Source organism: Myodes glareolus, chromosome 8 (assembly GCF_982192425.1).
Source record: "Myodes glareolus chromosome 8, mMyoGla1.1, whole genome shotgun sequence".
NCBI classification, from domain to species: domain Eukaryota; kingdom Metazoa; phylum Chordata; class Mammalia; order Rodentia; family Cricetidae; genus Myodes; species Myodes glareolus.
The window spans coordinates 39,760,612-39,776,383 of record NC_142033.1 but is presented as its reverse complement, the minus strand read 5'-3'; the positions used below and the strand labels follow the sequence as shown (position 1 = coordinate 39,776,383).

General features: G+C 45.0%; 1 long non-coding RNA gene across 1 annotated transcript in view; it reads left to right on the top strand.

The window, feature by feature from the left end:
* LOC146893833 (uncharacterized) overlaps positions 1–15,772 on the top strand; it is a 72,306-nt gene that overhangs the window by 13,762 nt on the left and 42,772 nt on the right. Inside the window, exon 4 of the long non-coding RNA XR_015738565.1 lies at positions 13,102–14,408. This is a non-coding gene — a long non-coding RNA (uncharacterized LOC146893833). The remainder of the gene's footprint in view (positions 1–13,101; positions 14,409–15,772) is intronic.

Here is a 15,772-nt window from a genome sequence, read left to right as displayed (position 1 = left end):
AAGTCCCAGCTCTCTCCTGGGCTTCCAACTTCACTGTGCAATTTTTAAATTTGCCAGGTCTTGTAATTTCATGAGCCGGTTCCTTAAACTAGCACCCATGTCTCCCACTCCCTCTCTCCACACCCCGTTGCAGCACACATTAATGTAAATAGTATTCCTTCTATTTCTCTAATATAAGTAGAGGGTAGTGTATACCTAAAGTCATTATGGATTATTCATTTTTCTTTTAAAACTTATGTGTTTATTTTTATTTTATGTGCATGGTTGTTTTGCCTGCCTATATATATGTGCAGCATGCAGAGTCCAGATCTCATGGAATTGGAGTTACAGGAAGTTGTAAGCTACCATGTGGGTGCTGGAAATTGAACCAGGGTCCTCTGGAAGAGCAACCAGTCTCTTATAACCACTGAGCCATCTCTCCAGTACCCTATAGATTCTTAATATGTGCCTTGAAGGGTCATAGATTCTGCCTACCACTGGCTCTGTCAGATTCATCAAGATGACCGTACCCCAGTTCTCCCATGTATATGCTGTGACATGGGCTCTCAATTTCTCCATTGGTAAAGTGGGACAGATGTGTGGCTTCAAGCTGTGATTGTGTGAGGATTAAATGAGATGGTAGGAAACCTTTAGCGCAGTTCCTGACACTAGTAGTTCCTTCGTAAGCGTTGCTGTTTCCAGATGCCTGTCGTGCCGGCTGTTTTTGCATCACTGTGACAAAATATATGGCAGAAACAATTTAAGAGAAGAAAATTTTATTTTGGTTCTAGGGTTCAGGGGGTTTCAGTCAATCATAGTGGAAAAAACATGGCAGAGAGGCTCAATCCACAGCAGTGAGGGCTTGTGGCAGATGCTACTCACGTCACGGCACACGGAAACTGAGAGCGAGGCAGTAGCTGGATCCTCTGGAGGCCAGCCCACATGGTCAGTGCTAGACCCTGCCCCCTAAAGGCTCCGGTATCCCCAGATAGCATCAGAAATGCTCAAAACGTGAGCCCACATGATTAGTGCTAGACCCTGCCTCCGAAAGGCTCTGGTACCCCCAGATAGCATCAGAGGTGCTCAAAACATGAGCCTGCAGGTATGTTCCAGACTTAAAGCTCAATGCCACCTGTTTTAGGGTTACTGTTGCCGTGATGAAACACCATGATCAAAAGCAAACTGGGGAGGAAAGGGTTGATTTGATTGTCGCATTTGCACTGTAGTCCATGACCGAAGGAAGCCAGGACAGGAACTCAGACAGGACTGGGACCTAGAAAGGAACTGATGTGGAGACTATGAAGGAGTGCCGCTTACTGGCTCTCTATCCATGGCTTGCTCAGCCTGCTTTTCCATAGAACCCAGGGCCACAAGCTTGGGGGATGGTCTCGCCCCTAATGGGTTGGGCCCTCCCTCATCATTCACTACTTAGGAAAATGCCCTATAGGCTTGCCTACAGCTGGATCTCAGGGAGACATTTTTCTCAGTTGAGGCCCCTCCTCTCCAGGACTCTAGCGTGTGTAAAGCTGAGCCACACGAGCCAGCACAGCCACCTGCTATTCCATGAGAAGCCTTAAAGCACCTGTGCTGGAGAGACCTCAAGGATGGTGTCATATCAGAGTCGTGGTTTTCAGCCTGTGGATTGTGACCCCCTTAGGGGGTCCAACGACCCTTTCACAGGGGTCATGTAAGACCATTGGAAAACACCGGTATTTACATTAGGATTCATGGCAGTAGCAAAATCAGAGCGCTGAAGTAGCAATGAAATTTTATGATGAGAGGGTCAGCACAGTATGAGGAACTGCATTAAAGGGTCACAACATTGGGAAGGTTGAGAATCACTGTAGTGGAGGGTATGAGATTGCCATGGCAGGGAGTCAGGATAGCTTCTCATAGTAAACCATGGTCGTATGGTCTTCAGCGAAGTGCACCACCAGGAGCTGAGTTCATTACCTGTCTCATATAGGCTCAGGTTTTCCCACCAAATGGGCTTGGGGCTTAAACTTAGTTTACAGAGCTTTCTGGGTTTTGGGATTTGGGATTAAGGATTTTAGACCTTATCCTATGGTGGCATCCTCAAGAGACCTCAACAAGGGTTAGTTCGCTGGGTACAATTGCTGAGACATAAATGGTAAAGAGAAATTTCTTTTCATGCAAAACACAAACAATGATATCAATTGCTCCATGGGGCCTCCTGTGGTTTTTGGAGAGTTAAGCCGTGATGTCAGGGTGGAGGGCATTCAGCTGTGCCATTTGTCATAACAGAGGGTGTGTCCACACATCATACTAAATCTCACTAGGTATATACCCAAGCTTCTAGACTGGGGCACCCAGACAGTCAATGTGCTGGAAAGAATCCAGGGACCATAGATTGTGGGGCAATGGGGAAAGCTATTACCGGATTCTTATAACCATTTCATGTGTACTTTCTGAGCATGTTCTCTTTGCCAAATATTATAAATTCTGCCTGCATAAGCTTTTATTGTTTATCTGATGGCTCACAGGTACTGCTGCCTTCTACAGCCCTGTAAGGAGGTGCAGTAAATATTGTCATCCTGGCCTGCCTGCTGAGGAAGCAAAGTCTCACAGAGGTTAAGAGTCACTTGAAGGCACAGAAGTAGTTGATAGGAGACAACTCTCTTCTATGGTGCCCATGTTAGAGGTTTATGTCTTGTGAAAGCAAGGGTGAACACATATTTTAAGCCAATAATAATAATAATAATAATTAATAATAATAATGATCAGTTTTGCAGATCATGGCCAGATGTCAGATGCAATTGAAGTGGTTTTAGCACACATTCTCTCGTGGAGCCTTCTTGGTCTAGGGTAGTTAATCAGATATTTCATAGGATAAAGGGCTGCCACGTGCCTTGCCTACTGCCCTGTGTCTTTCTCAACACCTACATGACCAAGGATTTATTTTTGTAATGGCTGCAAGGCTGGCTGATGTTCCTTTCTGGGAATTAGCATTCTTGCCCAAAGTCAGCATTGCTTCATGGGGACGTGCCACAGTGAAAGCCTGAGAAGGGGTGAGAAAACCTTGTTCCTCTCCCTGGATTGTGGATAACCCTGAAGGAGCATTCCTGCCTCACACCCTCTACGGGGCTGGCTGAGTCTATGGTGTGACTTTGCCGCAGCCTATTTCTCTCTCCACCTTTTCCTGCCTCTTATGAAAACTATTTCCAAATCCTCCTCTGCACCCCAGAGTCTGTTTGTTGGAGAACACAGCATGGAGAGCAAGGGCAGAGAAGGTGGTGGAAAGCCTGTAGCTGAGAGGCTTTTACTACATGAGGAAAGAGCTACTTTTGAGGTCTACCATATTTGGTCATTAATAAGAGAACAGAAAACGACCCCCTCTTGGATTCCCTGCATCTGTTCACTGAGAACACCCTAACACTTGCTATTTCCGTTTATTTACTAGCATTTTCCCTCGTTTTAATTTATTTCCAAATTTGAGTAGTCAAGTCTACTTGAACCAATTTTGTGACTGAAATTTGTTGTAGAACAGACAATTACCAGAGGAACTTGAAGGCCGCGGCGTTTTGCTGGAACAGGAAGTGGAGAGCATTACAGCAGAATGGAGTCCTTCTGGTAATGATGCATGGGGCTGGAATGATGGGAAGGGGGAATCACTTAACCATGCAAATCGAACACAGGAGAATTCTGTAATAATGACCCCAGGCCCTAGCATTCAGGAGAATAAAATGGTAGGCCTCAGAATGAGGTCCTTCCAGCATGCACGGTATTGATGTAGTGCGTGGCTTGGGTTTGTCAACCTGGCTTGAGTCTCTGCCAGGGCAAGAGTTAGTTTCATCTCAGCAGTCCGTTTGCGCCTGGGAGGGCGAGACCAATAAGCATGCTTTATAACCTGCCATGAGATAGTTCTGAACAAGAGCTGTTTTTGACAAAAAGTTGATGACTTAATTTGGATCCGTTTCCAGGTTGGAGTCGTTGTGTTTGTAAAGAAAAGGAAGCAGAGGACAGATTGGCTCTCCTGTCATTCCACCCCCCACACACACACACAACCAGCTTTCCTGAATATTTCCTACCAAGCAACTGCTTTGGATAATAACAAAAATGATTTTACTATGGAAAAAATGCAGAGTAAAGAATCTGAGGCTGTTTGATTGGCTCATAATGAACATAAAGGACTTCATGCTTGTTGAATGGCAGATTGAAATCCGGTGTGTATTCATGCAGATCTTATGGGGGTGGTATTGGATGGGACCACAAATTAGTGCTGGCATTAATGAGATGGAAGCTGTAAAATACAGAGTTCCAATAACCATGATCTCCGATCAGGCCCGAATGAAAGCCCCCAGACCATTCAGACAAGTTCCCCACGCGAGAGTCGAGCAATAAACAACAGAGACATTCAATATGGGGAGAAAACAGAGGCTGTGTAACCGACGGGGCTGGAACCTGAAAGCTGGGTGAAGACGACATTAGTGCACAGCTGAGTGACAGACGTGGGCTGTGGACAAGAATGCTGTGTAGACACAGACACTATTTAAATGCAGTGCAGCCATCAGAGGGGAAGATTACACCTCCAACGTTAGAGAGATGTTTGTCCAGATTGTGAAGTGGCCATGTCACCACGCCTTTGTGTGGCGTAGGTTGTGACTGACTGCTTGTAGTACCCCTTTACCTATGTTATGGGTTCGCTCTCGCAGTGTCTTCCTGTGAATAGTAAAACACGTCAGTGTTTTGATTATGATTTCCATGGCCACAGGATGTATAAAGTCTTTTTTCCTTGTGTGAGGCCCCTCCTCCTCCTCCTATTAACTGCTTGTGAGCTCTCCTAAGTAATTTATTTCAAAGAGCATGGCCAGGAGGAAAAGCCCCCCTCCCCAGCATATCGAGGTTCGCACGGCAAGGAGAACAAGCCCAGTTATGGCACCGTCCCGTGATCCCTTAGAGTCGATAGACGGACGGAAGACACCGCCTGACATGTTTTAGTACTTAGACGCCATTTGAATTCTTGGATGACCTTAGTCTGCAGGGCCTATCTCCAGTTGTTGTCCTTGTGTTTCCTACCGAAAGAGGCTACAGTGATGAGAATGCGGGAGTGTGTCTTCAGTGGCACCTGCTGGCTTCCCAGAATTCCATTGGTGGCTATCAGAACTGCCTTATAGGACTTGTTTCAGGAGAACTGAATGGTACATCTACCCTACCCTTGGTGTCACAATGCTTATCTTTCCTTCCTTTCCTGCCCCTCTCAGGAAACCCTGGGTCATGATAATTGCTCCTCATCCACCCTCCTTATTGTTCAAGGCACACACAGCGGTGTCTGTCTGTATTCCTTTGCAGTGTTGCTATAGGAGATTGGAGAAATCATTTCTTTCTCCTGATGCTCGCCTCCTCGATTTTCAATACTCTCATTTTTCATACAGAGTATGCTTAGTAAATGTTGAAATAAATGAACCACCTTGCCAGAGAGAGGCTGTTCTATATTTATACAGGAGCAATAAAACAAAAAGAAGTTATATTTACAATCTCAGATTGCTAAAGCTGCGAAGACCTGTAGAGATCAGCTGGGCCCCTGTACCTTTCCCACTGTTTACATTGAGGAGAGGCAGAAATCAGAGGGGAACTGGCTTTCCCAGCGTGTCCTGGTTAGTGTGTAGTTTACTGAAGATGCATTCTGAACTCTGGTCAGTGTCTGTCCCCTCGCATGCCTTTATAAAGGATAAAGACAATAAAGAGGCTCTACTAGCGAATCCTTTCTGTCAGGTATGTTATGTGGATAGCTTCTTATTTGTGTTGCTTGATGCCACTTATTCTGTACTGAGATTATTTTTTTTTTGAGACAGAGTTTCTCTGTGTGGCTTTATTGCCTGCCCTGGAACTAGCTCTCGTAAACCAGGCTGGCCTCGAACTTACAGAGATCCTCCTGCCTCTGCCTCCTGAGTGCTGGAATTAAAGGCATGCGCCACAGCCGCCTGGCTCTATACTGAGAATTCCTTCTCATCAAGGAAGAGACTGCAAGGCATCCTGAGCTGACAGGTAGAGAATCAGACTCTAAAGGTCAGAAGAGGCCCCGAGGCCACCGTGATCTGAAGTTTTAATCTCTACCTCTGATGTCCTGACAAGCAGTCATACTGTTGGAACACTTATGGATTGGGTATTGCTGTGGTTAAGAGCACAGAGGACCTGAGTTCAGCTCACAGCATCCGCAACTGCCTGTAACTCCAGTTCCAGGATCTGATACCCTATTTTGGCCTCTCCCTGCAGTCACACACAGGTGGCATATACTTATATAGACACCCATATATGTGTGTGAATACAATTGAATAAAAGTTGATTTTTTTTGTGAATAAAAATGGAAAGACTAGAAAAATTTTGCAGAGTGTGCATACCCTGGCAGAATGAAAGGACGTATCAGTTACATACATGCGACGCAGATCTGTCCACTGGTGACTGCTTCCATTAACAGTGAACCTTAGGTTGCGGTTCCTACTACTTGCACGAATTTGGTGCAACAGGACAATTAATTAGCATGCCATTTTACTTATAGATGGGCACAAAGGGATAATAAAAGCCTAGGAGCCATCATGAGCCTGTCCCCCAGGACTCAGGAAAGTTACACAAGGCATAGAAAGTCTCATTTGTGCTTGCTCTGTGTCTCAGCACATCTCAGAGACCCCCGGCAAGAGTCCACTGTGGGTTTTCTATTTGGAGACAGCATGACCTTCTGGATAGAGAATTGTAGGGAATCCTGCTTTAGGAGGGACAACAGTGTTTGGTCGACTTCAGATATTTCCTCCTTATCTCAAGACAGTATGCTCCAGCACACTTATGGGTGAGCTGCCAAGACCAATTGGAAATTTGTCATTCAGCATAGAGGAAAGTATGTGACACGTGTTGAGGAAGAGGCTCTGGGCATTCCCAGAACCACACCTGCTGGAGACTCCCACCTCCTGCCCCAGCTGACAGTACGATGTAATGGTGACACACTGCTCTTTGGGCACCCAGAAGAGAAACTCCTCCAGCTCTTGCCCTTGGACTCACTTTCACGGTGGACACTTTTCTGACAAAATATCTGACAAGAAGAGCACTTAGGAAGGTTTATTTTGGCTTACAGTTCGAGGGGATCCCACTCATCATTGTTGTAGGATGAGCAGGCCACGTCCCACCACCTGGCTCCCGGCCGCCCGGCTGGCTTAGCCCCGAAATAATCACATGGAAATTGTATTAATTAAATTACTGCTTGGCCATTATCTCTAGCCTCTTATTGGCTAATTCTCACATCTTGATTAACCCATTTCTGTTAATCTGTATTGCCACTTGACTGTGGCTTACTGGCATGAGTCTAACCAGGGTCTGTCTTGGGCAGGAGAATCATGGCATCTGCCACACTTCCCTTCTTCCCAGCATTCTGTTCTGTCTACTCCGCCCACCTAAGGGCTGCCCTATCAAAAGGCCAAGGCAGTTTTCTTTATTCAACCAATGAAAGCAATACATAGAAAGAAGACCCTCCTACACCACATCATGATGGGGAAGAAAGACGTGATGGTAGGAACAAGGGGTGCTAAATCTTACCGCATTTGCGATCAGGAAGCATGGAGAGATGAATGTGGTTACTCAGCTTGCTCTTTCCTTTTCACCCAGTAACCCCAACCTATTAGTGTCGCTGTACACTCTCTAAGTGGGTCTTGCTCAGTTAAAACTCAAGTGTGTTTCCTAGGTGATTCGAAAGTCAGTCGATTTGGCAATGGCCATTAACCATCACAGTCAGTATATTCAAGTGCTTTATACTTGGGGACCACGAAGGACATACTTGGGCCCCATTGTGCTTTGACAGGCTATCTGGGCCAATATTGGCGGACCTCTAGCTGTCTTGTATTCTGCACAAGGGTTCAGGGATTAAACAGCAACAGACATGGCTCTCAGTTATCTAGACTACCCTGGAATGGCAAACGAAAGGACCAGGAGATCTGCTTTTCTCTATGGCTTCCGTGACAGGGATTCAAGTGCTTTCTTCATCACCATTGTCATATGTGTGACTGATTTGTGTGTGTGACCCTTTTCCAAGGTATGATGCTCATACCTGAACCCCAGCTGTGGCCCAGTCAGCAAACAAAACTCACTGTGGCCCTCACCTCTAGACAGACACTCACTTCTGAGGCAAATGGCTGGGATGCATGAACCTTCCTGAGTGTTATGTTCTTTAAATAGGGTAACTTTGTGAACAAAGCTTAATCTTGAGGCTATAAGTGTTTGAAATTAAAAAGCCAGTGGTTGGTGAATGGGGCCAGGAAATGATAAACAGCAGACATCAGTAATGGTTGTGATGGTGGTAGCTATGACGGCGGACCTCAGTAATGGCTGTGTTTGTTGGTGATAGCTGTGACAACAGACCTCAGTAATGGTTGTGATGGTGGTTGCTATGACAACAGACCTCAGTAATGGCTATTTGTTGGTGGTAGCTGTGAAAACAGACCTCAGTAATGGTTGTGATGGTAGTAGCTGTGACAACAGACCTCAGTCATATTGTGATGGTGGTAGTTGTGGCACCTTTAAGACTGTTCCTGCTTCTCTCTGAAAAGCTGTTCTTCCCAGCTCTCTTCAGTCAGAACACTTTCTAGCAAATACCTATTTCTTTTCTTATAATAAAACACAACATTTATTATTATTTTTTTATTTACTGGCTACTTTTAAGTGCACAATTTCATAGCACTAAGTACATGCATGTTGTCATATAACCATCACCACCATCCATTTCAAGAATTTTCTGGAAAGAACCTTTAAAACATCAAGCAGTAATCTGGCCTCAAACCCCCTTGGGTCCTGATAGCCTCCATTCTACTTTCTGCTCCTAGAGATTTAACTGTAGATAGGTCAGATGAGTCAGATAGGCGAGGCTATTTCTTTGACCTTTTTTGCCTTGTTTCGCTTAGCATATTGTCTTCCAGACTCATCCATGCTATAGCGTGCATCTCCTGCTCTTAAGGTTGAGACATAACCCCCCGTTTCTATACATGCGTTGTTTTTGTCCACCTGTCAGTGGACACCCATGCTTTTTCTATTTTTTTCCTGCTACAAATATTGATGCTGTATGTGTGAGACAAAAATCTGCTCACACACCTGCCTTCTTTTCCTCCAGGCGTATTTCCAGGCATGGGATGGATAAATTCTGTGTTAATTTTGTGTTTAATTCTTTGAGGAAGCTCTCATACACTATGGGTTTTCACAGCAACTGAATCATCTTCTGCTCCTACCAGCATCATACAAGGATTCTAATTTCTCCAGATCCTTTGCAATATTTGTTACTTTCTATTGCTTTGTTAATAGCCATCCTAATGGGTGTGCAGTGTATCTCATTGAGTATCCCTAATGATGAGTTATGGGGAACATTTCTTCATGTGTTTATTGGCCATTTGCTCTCTACACTCATTATTTAGGAAGAGTATGCAGCCCTCCCTCAACTCAGACAGTCTACAAATCCATGCAAAGAGAGCCACTACCTAAGACGGGAAGAGGTGGCTTTCTTCATGTTTGTTTTTAAAAATATTCGTTTCTTTGATGTGGATGCATGTTGCACCTGCATGCCTATTGGTGCACCATGTGTGTCCAATGCACAGGGACAACAGAGAAGGCGCTGGATTCCCTGGGACTGGAGTTATAGACAGTTGGAAGCTACTGCATGGGTGCTGGGAACTGAACCAATGTCTTCTGCAAGAGCAGCGAATACTCTCAATTGCTGAGCTGTGTCTACAGCCTTTTTGCAGACTTACTCGAGAGGGGTTGACCTTACCTTCCACTCACCCCCACTGTAGTTAGTGCATGATCACAAGCAGTCTAGGTCTCCAGTCGATAGGAAAGAGACTGCCAACCGTCTTCTGTGGAAATTTTTTCAGTATTGAAAATAGAACTGTGAGATCCAGTGCCTGGAATTGCTGGCACAATACCATTTCCCCCAGATTGCTTTATAATTATTTCTTCAAGTGTCTGCCTCCCGACTAATGTGACATGTGGAGCAAGGCATAGGTCAGAGTCTTCCTTGTCTCCAAAGTGCCTGGCATGGTGCCTGATAGCAAATATTTATTGAGCACCATCTGTGTGCCAAGCACTACTCTGGGGACTTGCAGAGACGGCAAGGGAAAAACTCCTGCTCTCACCGAGGGAAGCCTGTGCACCCCCCCGTCATTTTCCAGTCTCCCTCCTACCCAAAGGCTGATGTTCTTCACTGTGTTCTCTGTGATTAGTAATATACAGGGAAAAGAATCATTCAGAGAGAAAATATGAACTGTCAGATGAGAATGAAATTATAAGTGGTAAGAGGAGAATTAAATTAAGAGCAGTAAGCATCATGGATTTATAAAAACAAGTCATGTCAGACAAACTTAATTGCTTTTCCTGATAGAATTACCAAATTAAGGGGGTGGCGGGGTACACCATCCTGAGAGCAGTTTCCTTCAATGACCAGGTAATGAATATTATTTTTTGAAGTTAGCAGAGCCTTTTGAAATAGAATCTGTTGGAATGGTTCAAAATGAATTCAAATTGGCTTTGATGTGAGTCTGGTTGGCTGACTTGACAACAGATTGAAGAGCAGAAAGCCTTAGGCATCCATCCACAAACAACATGGCTCCGCAGAGCTTACAGGCACTGCCTGACAGGCTGGGGGTCTCCTTCAGAGGGACTTATGGTTGGAGTCATAGGATGGTTTGGTGGGGGTGCGGGCCATTTAAAAGACAATTAGAGACAAATCCCAGCACCTGGGGAGATCACTGCATGCTGTTCAGAAACAAGCTGTTTCTGTGTTGCCTTTGTGATAGCATGGCCCCTGGAACCAGGAGACCCAATATTGTGCGTCGATCTTCAGACCTTTGGTACTTGAAAAGCAGTTTGCAGAAGGAGCTTGGAGGACATCTCGGAGCTTGTTAGCAATATAGAATCCTAGCTGGGTGTAATGGTGCACCTCTTTAATCCCAGCACTTTGGAGGCAGGCAGATCTCTAAGAGTTCAAGGCCAGCCTGGTCTACACAGTGAGTTTCAGAAAAGCCAGAACTATGCAGTGAGACCCTGTCTCCAACAAACAAGCAAACAAACAAAATGCAGAGTCTTGGGGCTAGGAAGAAAGATCAGGTGATAAAGTGGTTGCCTGGCAAGTGTGGGGACCTGAGCTCAATCCCCAGAAGCTATGCAGCAAAGGTAAATAAGCCAGGAGTAGTGTCATGCATTTGTATCCCAATGCTGGGCTGAAGGAGACAGGCAGACCCCTGGCCTGTCTAACCTAACCCTAGACCTGTCTCAAAAGATCCAAGAGAAGAGAGAGTTCCTGAATGGTGTTACTGGAGGTTGATCTCTGACCTCCACCTGCACATACATGACCTCCACAAGAACACACACACACACACACACACACACACACACACACACACTGAAAAGCAGAATTCCAGGCCCTACACCAGGGAACTGAATCTGCATTATAGCATACACTCCCACCCCCCACCCCCACAGTGATTCACAGGCATTCTGAAGCTGGAGAAACCCTACTGGGGTTACTGTATTTTAGCCAGTGTGACTTGGGAAGACTTTAAACCTTCCTTTTTCCTGTGTGTGTGGATCTGGGTGCCAACGGAATAAACCAGGATACAACCCAAGGCTTAGTCGTGCCACTGTTTCCCTCCAGCTGGTGGAGCTGATGCATTTCCAGTCTTTGTGAAATGCCTTGACTTCAGCAGGTTCTGCGGTCTTCCAGCAGAGTGTAAGGCCTAGAGGAGCTGCTAGGAAATCTGCAATTGCATGCAAAGGGTTCGCGTCTCTGCGAATGCAAAGCCATTGAATGGCACAACTGGGGAATAAGAGTGGAGAAAGTCCATTACTTGTCACAGAAGGGAGCACATTGTAACAACTCTCGGAGCAGTGTCCCCAGCAAGCAAAGCCAGTTTGCAGGCACTAAAGCAAAAGTATCCTCTTATCTCACGGAGAGAGAGGCAGGTGCATTCTTGAGCATGCTCGGCTTAAAGTGGTGCTTCTGCATACATGCTAATGCAGAAAACAAATGGCAGATGGGAATACCTCCGGTCAAAGAATTTTGGTTTACGCTAGGTCGCCTAAAGGGGAAGAATGGCTTGGGGATGTTGGCTTGTGTCTTGCAAGTTTCTCTGGAAGTCCTTACAGGAAACAAGAGGCCACAGCAGAGGCACACTAAGAGTCCCTGGCAGGGGCAGCTTCTCCCAGCAAGCATAGGTGATTGAAAACTGTCCAGTAACCAGCGACTTCACGACAGCTGCTCTATTAAGATCTGGAAATCTGATAGCCAGGAAAGGAACTTTTTAATCTTTGTACATGTCGTCCAAGCATCCTTTCTTCCTACTTTTTATATGTGCCCAAATACACATAACATAAAGCTTACACATAACCTTAGCCGTTTTTTACCACCTTAGCTATTTTAAAGCATGTGGCTCAGTGGCCTTAAGTGCATTCATACCTCTGTGGTTAAGGAATAAGTGAGCCGGGAGATGGCTCAATGGGTATAATAAAGACAGCGACACTCAAACCCTGGGTCCCACATGATGAAAGGAGAGGGCCTACAAGGTGTCTTCTGACCTCCAAATGCACACGTGCCATGCACATGACCACTTACCTCCATAAACAGATACAGAAATGAACAAATGTTAGAAAAAGAAGTAGGTCTCCCCTGTCTCTGCCCCACTCTCTGGCAACCATATTTATTAAGGCTTCTGCTTGCTGTGAGTTTGTCTATGTTAGACACCTTGTACAAATGGAATCACACAACATTTATTCTTCAAAGACCTTCTTTTATATCATCTTTCTGAATTAGGAAGCCATATAAACCACATGATAATGTTTGTTAAAGTGAACTGTTTTCTGTCTAATTTAAAGAGAAGTATGGTTGAATCTTGGTCTGTTTAAATCGTAGAGACTAATAGAAAGGCAAGTGGTATAGGTGGAGTGTCTGCTTCAGGCTCCTGACTTTTATGCCAGGCATCCACCATTTGATGCTAGACTAACATTCAAATGGACCAGGAGTGGTAGGCCAAGTTAGTGTTACTCCCAATGCTGATATACTTACAGATTGTGAAATCCAAGGTAATGGATTAAAGTAGTGTTTCACCCAACATTTCTGATGAAATCTTATAAATGTTTCAGAAGCTGGACAGTGGCGGCGCACGGCCTTGAATCCCAGCACTCAGGTGGCAGAGACAAGTGGAGCTCTCTGAGTTTGAGGTCAGCCTGGTCTACAGAGCGAGTTCCAGAACAGCCAGAGCTACACAGAGAAACCCTGTCTCGAGCCCTACCCGCCTCCCCCCACGAAAAGAATTAAAAAGAGTAAATGTTACAAAACGTTGTGGGGAAAGCACATAATCAACACAAGAGCTGCAAATAAGTCATAAAAATGGTAAATGTGGCAGACATTCTCGCATGGCCATTCGGTGCCTAAATCTGGACACAGGACAAGGACTTTTGATCTAGTGAAGCTGATCAAGTTACATGAGTTTTGCTTGTCTCTGCATTAAGAGGAAGACTAAAGCAGCAATTCCTGACAGCGATGAGACTATCGTCTTCTTGATGTCAGAATGTGCATGCGCAGCCTACTCTGCCTGTCTTCTGGGGTCTGAGAAGTGTGGATTTTGGGTCCTGCACCCCTTCGGCACACATTGAGCTTCTTTTCATACTTGTTCAAGGGCGATAATGGAGTCTATGTTCCTTCGACCACTGAAAGACCTGGTTAAGTTCTTTGAGAATGTATGTAGCCCAAGTTCATGTAAAAAAATGTATGTGTCACAGAGCTTGCGTGGCTTCAGGAGTCACCGGACAACCCTGTTTTAGTGTTTGTAGCCCCAGATGTGACCACCAGGACCAGCCTGAACCCACCTTCTTCGGTCTTACGGGATGGGCTTCCATCTGAATAACATCAGAAATATTTCTCTTAGCAGAACGTGGTAGGGTTGTTTTCTTTTTTAATTTCAAATAACACCACTCCTTGAACTGGGAACAAACAATTCACTTGCAGCTCAGCTCTGCATTTATTTGTAATTTTCACATAAATCAACTTATATGAAAATGTATTCATAATTTGAGCTTTCTCTATAGCGATAAAATGTTTCTGCTTCTGCAGTAGAAAATAGCTTATTATGCAAACAACATTGGCACTCTTACATTATGCATGGGATTTACCTGGAGAACATCACAAAAGCTTCAGAAAAAAAAAAAAGCCGAGGAGGGCGGAGGGGGCTTCATTTACTGCACCATTTACCTATAATAATTAGGTACAAATGAACTAATATCTGTATTTAGCAACTTATTTAATATTGCTTGGGTTGATTCGGTGAAACAATAGTGGAAAAGGGGAAGAAAAAAAAACCTGGGTAAGGAAGGTTTCCTGAAGAATGTGCCTTTCAGGACGTCAGCAGTGAAAAATGAGATCTGCTGGTTTCAAACTCCGGCGAGTGGCGGTGAGTAATTAATGACCAACTCATTTGAACCCGTGCGCTTGATCTCATTTGGGATATTGGGAGTTCACACTGATTTGCCTTTAAAAAGAATGTCACTGTCAAATGCGGTGATTGCATGAGATTGATAGGGGGAGCTGTGGCTTGGGCAAGCTGCGCATTTGCTGTTTAGAGAGGCCGGTGCAAACTGGGATTTCTAACTTTGTGTGCAGTGGGGACCGAATACCATGGAGAAGGACAGCGCCCTTCCAATAGATGTTCAAACAGGGATCAGTTTAGCTCTGAATGTGCTTTGTTGTTTGCTGTTGTTGCTTTTGGTTTCTTTTTGGACAAGGCTTCTCTGTGTAGTCCTGACTTTGCTGTAACTCACTAAATAGACCAGGTCGACCTTGAACTCACAGAGATCTTTTCCCATCTTTGCCTCCCAAGTGCTAGCATTAAGGGTGTACACCACCAAATCCTGCTTTATCTTATCTTTGTGTGTGTGGGGTGGGGGGTGGGGTGGGGGTGGGGGTGGGAGTGAGGGTGGTTTGAAACGGGGTCTCATGGCCTCAGCTAGTTTTGAACCCCTAATCCTCATGTTCTAGGATTACAGGTGTGCACCACTATGCCCAACTGCTTTTCTCTGTTAAGAACAAATATTTTGAGTTCCTTTTCGTTGTGTTTACTGGTAAGTAAAACCGGGCAAGGTGGTCCCTGCTCTTATGTTGCCTGCATTCTGGTCAGGAAGCAGGACAAAGAGGCAAGCCATGAGTAGCACAAATAAATACAGTAACTGGAACAAGAATGATACATGAACAAGAATGGCACATGTTCTACTATAGAGTGGTCTGCCACCTCTGAGTCACGGAGTATACTCTCAGACAAATGGCTTCCCCTCTGAGCTGTTAAGTAATGTGTACGCGGTCTGCACTACTTAAACTTCAGACCCTTGTGAATGTGCCATGTTGAATCGCTGCTGGTGGTCTCTTTGCCTTTGCACCATTACAACGTAACAGCCACCAAGGAGACGGTTGTAGTGTCGCTTTCTAGTGTCTACTTCTTCTTTGCAAGGTTTGTGACAGATCTACCAGATGCTTCTCCAGGGACGATCCTGCTGTGGGGTTTCTGCTCACCATTGCTTAGGTCAGAATTCCAGGTCTTTCCAGGAGAGCAGAAGCAGAAAGCCATGACCAAAGAAGGCCTGGTCTCAGAGTGTGTGTGTGCTCCTAGCTCTGTTCTGATTGTCTGCTCGGCTTGAGCTATGGACTTGTCTAAGCACCAGTTCCTTGCCATGTTTGAAAGGCATGTAACAACAATACAATATCTAATACTTTTCTAAGTGTTATAAAGTAAAACGAAAATTCTTATATTGTTTAAATATTTTA